Source organism: Salminus brasiliensis, chromosome 5 (assembly GCF_030463535.1).
Source record: "Salminus brasiliensis chromosome 5, fSalBra1.hap2, whole genome shotgun sequence".
NCBI classification, from domain to species: domain Eukaryota; kingdom Metazoa; phylum Chordata; class Actinopteri; order Characiformes; family Bryconidae; genus Salminus; species Salminus brasiliensis.
In genome coordinates this window covers 30406345-30415425 of record NC_132882.1, presented here as the reverse complement: position 1 = coordinate 30415425, position 9081 = coordinate 30406345, and positions in this window count along the sequence as shown.

The window sequence follows — 9081 nt, the reverse complement described above, 5'->3', positions numbered from 1 at the left end:
AAACAAAACATATTTTCAAAAAAAAAAGGTCAAAATCACATTAAAATGTCCAGGTTTGATATATACTGAATATAAATATATTGCATTACTATTTCCACATAGACATTGGGTACGGTGTGAAGCGGGGAGGAGTCTTTGGTGGGTGCAGTGTGACTGAGCAGTTGGTAACAGACCCAGTAAGTAAGTAAGGTCACAGGTAGAAGGTAGAGGCCCTGTTGTACCTTCTTCGTCACCCGTGTGGTGTGTTTTGACCATGTGAACTTCAAGGAAGCTGAAGCTGCTGACCCTATCCACAGTGGTCCAATTGATGGTTGATGTTTTTTTTTTTTTTTCGGTGGATCTGGCAACCCTACCGCTGACGCGACATTCAGTTCGGTATCCGAGTGTGTCTCAGTCCTCAGACCGTCCATACACTCTTTTATTATCAGATACGATCACACGTGTTGACGCGATGTCTGCCTGACCCACTGAGATACGCCATACACACCCACACACACTCAGTCTAAACGAGGGCTCACAGGCTTTAGATAGCCTAGCTCACGTGAATCAATAGGACAACAACTGCCCGTGGGCAGCTCAAGCATATGTCCATGAGTCTGAGAGCCGCGTGTGTGCGTGCGCGTGCGGATCATTTGAACTTGAACATTTGATCATGTGAATCGGCTCGACCGCTTTATTGAAAAATAAACAGTTCAGAAGAGTCGGATTGGTCGGATCCACACAATACAAATGTAATCCATAAATGAATCTAGTGATAAATATTGTTATACAAACTTTTTTTGTCACATACATAGTCATACACAGCACATAAACATACATAATATAATGTCATATGCTAAGGAATCTCATAATATCATAATTGTATTATTTCTGCAACTTAAAAAACACAAAATAATCCGGACATTCGCTGAAACGAATGGTTCTATGGAATCGGTTCAGTAAAGTGAATCAAACTGCTCTCCTCCCCCCGCCCGCCCCCGCCCACCCCCAGCGTTCGGCTCGCACGTCGATTCTGTCCCTGTCAAACCGCGCTCGCATCTGATTGGCCCGTTGAACTGATTGCTGGCGAGCTTGACCAATCGGACGTTACGCGGCGTTCAACGTAGAAACAAAAGAAAAGCGAAACTTATGTAAGTCTGCGAAGTAGGCCAGAGGTCATCTCCCTCTTCTGCTCAGTCTGCCACAGCTGACTGCATAGGCTTCAAGTAGTTTGTGAACTGAGGAGGCTTTAGATGGGGTTAGGAGTTCAGGGCAGGTTTCTAACTGAATGAGGCACTTCTTTAGAAGGCCCAGCTCATCAGGATACTGTGGTTGTACATATTTAGCTCCACAATTAGATAAGTAGTAAACCTGAGCGTGGCCCAACGCGTGCTGTCTATGTGTACAAGTGTACGGTCTGTGTCTCACAGAGGACTTCGGCCTGTTTACTGCTGACGCTGCATGTAGTGCCTTAACATTTAGCCTCATGTCAGGCTTCACAAATAAACATAGGACAGTGGGATGAATGTTTGTTCAGCTGTGCTGCGAGCAGAGGAAGGCACAGAATGATGGATGCTTGGTAACTTTCATCCCCAGTTAGAACACATTTGAGGAGGCCCAAAAAAAAAGAACCCCTTAAACCCTATATGAAGGCCCACACTTTAGTTCTTTACTTCTAGACCCTACAATAGAACCCTGGGGGACTCCACAACATGTGCCTAATGGTTAACAATGATTCATAATAGTTTCAGCATTTGCATGAATAACTGAATTATGAACGTACTGTTCAAGTGGTCGATGGCGCTAAAATCTATTACATGAAATGGTTATTAATATGCTTATCTAACGACTGAGATGATGCTTTACAAGTTTTTTTAATGACCTTTTACCTAATAGGTTTTGTTATATATATATTTTATATACAGATTCATGGTGAAGGGATCCATGCGGGGTGTTGTAAGGCAAAATAGGCCCCCCCAAAAAACTTTACTTATGATTAACATTAACATATAAATCCCAGTAGGCATGTTTATGTTCACTGGCAGTTTTGATAGTATATTAAATGGACATTTTTGTGTATGTTGGGGACATTGCGATTCCTGGTTCCAGTCACCACCACGTAATCAAAGTCATTATTTCTGTACGATGAGCCATTTCTCATCAAACCGCTTGGAACGACTTTGGTTATTTCATTCAATTAATGAATTATGCAGGAATTGTAAAAAAAAAAAAAGAAAAAAAAAAAAGAAAGAAAATCTGTGGATTAACCTTTGACCTAAATAGATCTACTATTATTTGAAGGAGCTGAATAAAAAGGTTCCATCTTAGCAGAATTGTAACATTTATTTGAAATATTTATATCAAGTGAGTCACAGAATAGTATGGTGCACCGAATGTTTGGATTATTGGTCTGATTAGTTGGCATTCTTTTTAATCACCTCCTTTACTCTTGTTGGTATGTCATTGATCCTTACACTGATATATGACAACAACAGACTTTAGATGCAGAAGATACATCTAGAATAAACTTATGGCATATCTACACACACAGAAAGAGACCTAAAGAGCTGGATGTCCAAATATGCTCAATCTCTTCAGACTTTAGAGTGCTCTGACCTGTCGTGCTCAAGCATGACAGCGGTCAGACTGCAGAGCCTGATTAGGACTAGAGTAAGACCAGAGTCTTAGTGTGCTTCAGTCTGGTCGCAGTGGAGTCGGGACAGCTGAGATAGACTCTGCTCTCTAATATGTGGTATGAAAACATTAAACACTAGATGGAGCTAGTGCGTAAAAATGGCTGTTCAGCTTTAATGGCTTCCATGGGGCACTGCATATCTCTGCTGTCCAATGAAAATCATGTATCTCCATATCTCCAGTTTTTAGTTTTCTGCATGGTTTGAACCCTGCTCTGTTCAATGTGTAAATACGTCTGGAAGAATGGACCTAAATGATCATGAATAGACTCCTAATTTACATAGACTTTCATTCAAGTCCTCATTTTGGAGATACATGTTTTCCACTAAGACACATAATATACCCTGCATATCTCCCTCAGAACTGATGACCTGAGTGCATGTGATCTTAGAGAACGGCTTGGTCCAGCTGCTAAGAACACACAATCCTGTATTTGACTGAAAGTAGAGAAACCTTTTTATGAAATATTGAAAATTGATAAAAAGTGCATTTAATTAGAGCCCACTTTCCTCCCACTTCAGAGGAATGAGTGCTAATCTATTCCTGCTGAACGTATTTAGGTAAAAAGCAGAGTATTTGTAAATGAAGTTGAGTAAAAAGTAAAAGTATCAAAATGTAAAATACAGATGCTTAAGTAGTATTTAAGTACAGTAGTAAAGTACATCTGCAGTACAGCTGTTATTTCTGCACACAGAGCACAGCCAGCAAAGCCTTTTTCATGCCTTCTCTGCACTGCCTGCCATGCTTTTCTCTTACTAAGCATGTTTCTGCAACAAATGCTAGATACCTTTAACAATGTGCTGTTAGCTAGATCATCACAACTGCCAGAGTGCTGGATACTTTACAGTGCCGGATACTTTTAACCTGGGCTAGTTAGATACTAACTTCCACAGCGCTGAATACTTTTAACCTGGGCTAGTTAGATACTAACTTCCACAGTGCTGGATACTTTTAACCTGGGCTAGTTAGATACTACTTTTAATCTGGGCTAGTTAGATATTAACTGCCACAGTGCTGGATACTTTTAACCTGGGCTAGTTAGATACTACTTTTAATCTGGGCTAGTTAGATATTAACTGCCACAGTGCTGGATACTTTTAAACTGGGCTAGTTATATACTAACGTCCACAGCGCTGAATACTTTTAATCTGGGCTAGTTAGATACTAACTTCCACAGTGCTGGATACTTTTAACCTGGGCTAGTTAGATACTACTTTTAACCTGGGCTAGTTAAATACTAACTGCCACAGTGCTGGATACTTTTAACCTGGGCTAGTTAGATACTACTTTTAACCTGGGCTAGTTAAATACTAACTGCCACAGTGCTGGATACTTTTAACCTGGGCTAATTAGATACTACTTTTAACCTGGGCTAACAAGTGCTGCTAGATAAATACTAATAAGATATATATATTTAATAAGGGCTAGATATTAACTGCCAGAGTGGTAGATACTTTTAAGAAGGCCTAGTTGGATATTAACTGCCAGAGTGGTAGATACTTTTAACAAGTGCTGCTAGATAAATACTAACTGCCAGAGTGCTAGATACTTTTAACAAGTGCTGCTAGATAAATACTAACTGCCAGAGTGCTAGACACTTTTAACAAGGCTTTGTTACATATTAACTGCCAGAGTGCTAGATACTTTTAATGAGGGCTAGATACTAACTGCCAGAGTGCTAGATACTTTCAATGAGGGCTAAATACTAAGTGCCAGTGCTAGATATTTTTAACAAGTGCTGCTAGATAAATACTGCAAGAGTGCTAGATACATTAATGAGGGCTAGCTACTAACTGCCAGAGTGCTAGATACTTTTAAAGAGGACTATCTAGATACTAACTGCCAGAGTGCTAGATACTTTTAACAAGTGCTACTAGATAAATACTAACTGTCAGAGTGCTAGATACTTTTAATGAGGGCTAGCTAGATACTAACTGCCATGGTGCTAGATACATTTAAAGAGGACTAGCTAGATACTAACTGCCAGAGTGCAAGATACTTTCAATGATGGATAGATACTAACAGCCAGAGTGCTAGATACTTTTAACAAGTGCTACTACATAAATACTGCAAGAGTGCTAGATACATTAATGAGGGCTAGCTACTAACTGCCAGAGTGCTAGATACTTTTTACTAAGTCTTTATAATGGTATTGCAGGTGGTTGCCTGGTATTTTAGGTGGTGCATATCATGGTCGACGTGGTTGCTAGGGTGTTGCAAGGTGGTTGCTGTAATGTCAGGTGATTGTCGGAGTGCTGCTAAGATGTTGCTAGGCCGTTGCGTTGGTATCTTAGGGTGTTTTTAATGTTCATGGTCATGTTTTGTGTTTTTCCAAGTGTGTGCTAGGGTGCCGTTATATGATTGATATGGCAACTTTGGTGGTTGCTACCGGTTTGCCTGAGGTTAGTGCTATAATTATTAGGGTGTTGCTAATTGGCTGCTATTGTATCTCTGGTTTCATGGCAGGTATCTCTTGCCATGTGGTCGCTATGGTTCTGTGTGCTAGACACTTTTAACAAGGCTTTGTTACATATTAACTGCCAGAGTGCTAGATACTTTTAATGAGGGCTAGATACTAACTGCCAGAGTGCTAGATACTTTCAATGAGGGCTAAATACTAAGTGCCAGTGCTAGATATTTTTAACAAGTGCTGCTAGATAAATACTGCAAGAGTGCTAGATACATTAATGAGGGCTAGCTACTAACTGCCAGAGTGCTAGATACTTTTAAAGAGGACTATCTAGATACTAACTGCCAGAGTGCTAGATACTTTTAACAAGTGCTACTAGATAAATACTAACTGTCAGAGTGCTAGATACTTTTAATGAGGGCTAGCTAGATACTAACTGCCATGGTGCTAGATACATTTAAAGAGGACTAGCTAGATACTAACTGCCAGAGTGCAAGATACTTTCAATGATGGATAGATACTAACAGCCAGAGTGCTAGATACTTTTAACAAATGCAACTACATAAATACTGCAAGAGTGCTAGACACATTTAAAGAGGACTAGCTACATACTAACTGCCAGAATGCTAGATACTTTTCACAAGCTTGAATGCTTACATGCTGAAAGGCATTTCCCTCTAAGCTGACGCAGATCATCAGATCATCAGATCATCATTTCAGTGACGCATTGGCTGTGACCTGATCTCTTTCCCACCCTGCTGAATCAGTGACGTGATGATGATAAAGACATTACTTTCTCCATCACTGAACCCATTCACTCAGTCAGGGATGCACCTGTGAACACAGTGGACCCCTCTTCATAGCACGACATGAGACTGTAGCACATAGACTCGGGTTTCTATAGTGGACAGAGAGAAACAAGGCTGTTTCTGTCCATTGCATGAACTTGCCCCCTCTGGCCTTCCTCAACTATGTGCTCTCACCCCTATATAAATGGCGTGTTTCAGATGAATAACTGCAGTGATTATTGTTTTGTGCCAACATGTGCCAGCTAGTAAACATGTTCTACACGCTAGTGTTGCTCAGGGCCCCCCAGATTGCTCTTTTTTTTTATCATATTAAAGATATAACATACAATACAAGACTCTAAAGCCATGAAAATGACTATGATGAATAGAGAGAAGTTTAAGAACTACCTTTAAGAAGCCAATCTCATTACTAATACTTTAATAATTTATTACTAATAACAGATTTCAGTCCCAAATATTTGATATTCAATATGTAAGTCTTTATAATGGTATTGCAGGTGGTTGCCTGGTATTTTAGGTGGTGCATATCATGGTCGACGTGGTTGCTAGGGTGTTGCAAGGTGGTTGCTGTAATGTCAGGTGATTGTCGGAGTGCTGCTAAGATGTTGCTAGGCCGTTGCGTTGGTATCTTAGGGTGTTTTTAATGTTCATGGTCATGTTTTGTGTTTTTCCAAGTGTGTGCTAGGGTGCCGTTATATGATTGATATGGCAACTTTGGTGGTTGCTACCGGTTTGCCTGAGGTTAGTGCTATAATTATTAGGGTGTTGCTAATTGGCTGCTATTGTATCTCTGGTTTCATGGCAGGTATCTCTTGCCATGTGGTCGCTATGGTTCTGTGTGATGGGTGCTATGGTATCTCTTCTTGTTACTAGGGGGGTTGCTGTCGTTTTCCAGGTGATTGCTAGGTGGTTGCTAGTGTACTTGTGTCATGATGACATAGGAGGGGTATATAAACCTCTAATCATTTAATGTACAGTGATTGTAGTGAAATACAAAGTAAAAAGCATTCTAATATTGCCAAAAGTATTCACTCAGTCATCCAAATCATTGAATACAGGTGTTCCGATCAGTTCCATGGCCACATGTGTAAAAAACCAAGCACCTGGGCATGCAGACTGCTTCTACAAACATTTGTGAAAAAATGGGTCGCTCTCAGTGAATTCCAGCATGGTACTGTGATCGGATACCACCTGTGCAACAGGTCCAGTCGTGAAATGTCCTCGCTATGAAATATTCCACAGCCGATTGGGAATGACAGCAACTCAGCCACAAGTGGTAGGCCATGTAAAATGAAGAGCTTGATCAGCGGATGTGCAGAAGTCATCAACTTTCTGCAGAGTCAATCGCTACAGACCTCAAAACTTCATGTGGCCTTCAGATTAGCTCAAGAACAGTGTGTAGAGAGCTTCATGGAATGCAATCGCTTCTGGAAACGCCAGATGGATGAGTCTGGGTTTGCCGGTTGTCAAGAGAACGGTACTTGTCTGCATTGACTGCATTGTGCCAAGTGTAAAGTTTGGTGGAGGGGGGATTATGGTGTGGGGTTGTTTTTTCAGGATTTGGGTATGGCCCCTTAGTTCCAGTGAAAGGAACCAAGAAATTTTGGTCAATTTCATGCTCCCAACTTTGCGGGTTTGGGGACGGGCCCTTCCTGTTCCAACATGACTGCAAACCAGTGCATGCAAGCAAGGTCCATAAAGACATGGATGAACGAATTTGAGGTAGAATAACTTGAATGGCCTGCACAGAGTCCTGACCTCAACCCGACAGAACCCCCTTGGGATGAGTTAGAGCGGAGACTGCGAGCCAGGCCTTCTCGTCCAACATCAGTGTCTGACTTAAAAAATGTGCTTCTGGAAGAATGGTCAAAAATTCCCATAAACACCCTCCTAAACCATGTGGAAAGCCTTCCCAGAAGAGCTGAAGCTGTTATAGCTGCAAAGGGTGGCCCGACATAATATTAAACCCTTTGAATTAAGAATGGGATGTCACTGTATAAATATATAAATAATCAGAGCACATAATCACTAATTATTTATGGGAAAATAAAGGTACTACAAAGAGTTCATTAAGTAATGCCATAGAAATGTGAGTGATGTGAGTGTGAGGAATCTTTAAATTGATGATGAAACTTTACATCCACTTTTTTCAACCTTTAAAAGGTTCTTCACATACACATACATACATGCCATTTTACACACGTCTCATTATGGAACCAAAATTGATTCTTCAATGGCTTTGCTCAAAGCACTGTTTAAAGCTTTGTGTGTATATATATATATATATATATATATATATATATATATATATATATATATATAATTATTATAATATTATAATTTAAAATTGGCACAACTCAACTAATGTTGAAACAGCTAAAGAAAACTCCAAATTAACTTGCATATTAAACTTACTTCTTTATGAATGAGGATCACAGCAGCCAATCAGAACATTAGAAATGTATACACAGTTTTGGTTTGAGCACCCTTGGCCAAATTACACATTTCTTACTATTTTAAAATTTGGATGAGCCTCTTTTCTGATAGACTGTGTCCAAATAGGAACCACCTATTTGGAATCCACGAGAAGTGACTGCAAATAACTAATAATTTATAATTAGTTGAACAAATACACTTGACAACAAAAGTTTGGTAACCCCTGTTCAAATCACATGTTCTATTCTGTTTTATTTTTGATTTTTTGTTTTTGTTTACATTTTGTCTAGCAATTTTTACATATTGGGAAATGTAATTTTACATTGAAAATGTGCCATAAACGTTTTACAATTTTATGTTAAGCCAATAAACAGAAATGGTGCAGTAAATTGTGCTTTAGTATCTCTGTAGAGGATATGCTCTTATTTTAGAAAATCAACAACACATGTAATTTGATCAGGGATATCCAATCATTTGCATACAACTGTATTTACAAGGTAAATACAAGAGAAAATACTACAAGTTCTACAACTGCTGACTCTATGAACGTCTATGAAGACACCTCATGGGACATGGGATTTTCCATCACTGGTTTCACTAAAGTACCAAAAAAGATACCAGGCAACAAGGCACTGTAAACAGTTATCTGCCCATCTGTGTCGGATGGTATGCTCCAGAAAATCCAGCTCCCAGCAGGAAATACCCATCTGAACACCCACTTGGCCAGTGTGCACAGATGCACTCCCCCTGGTA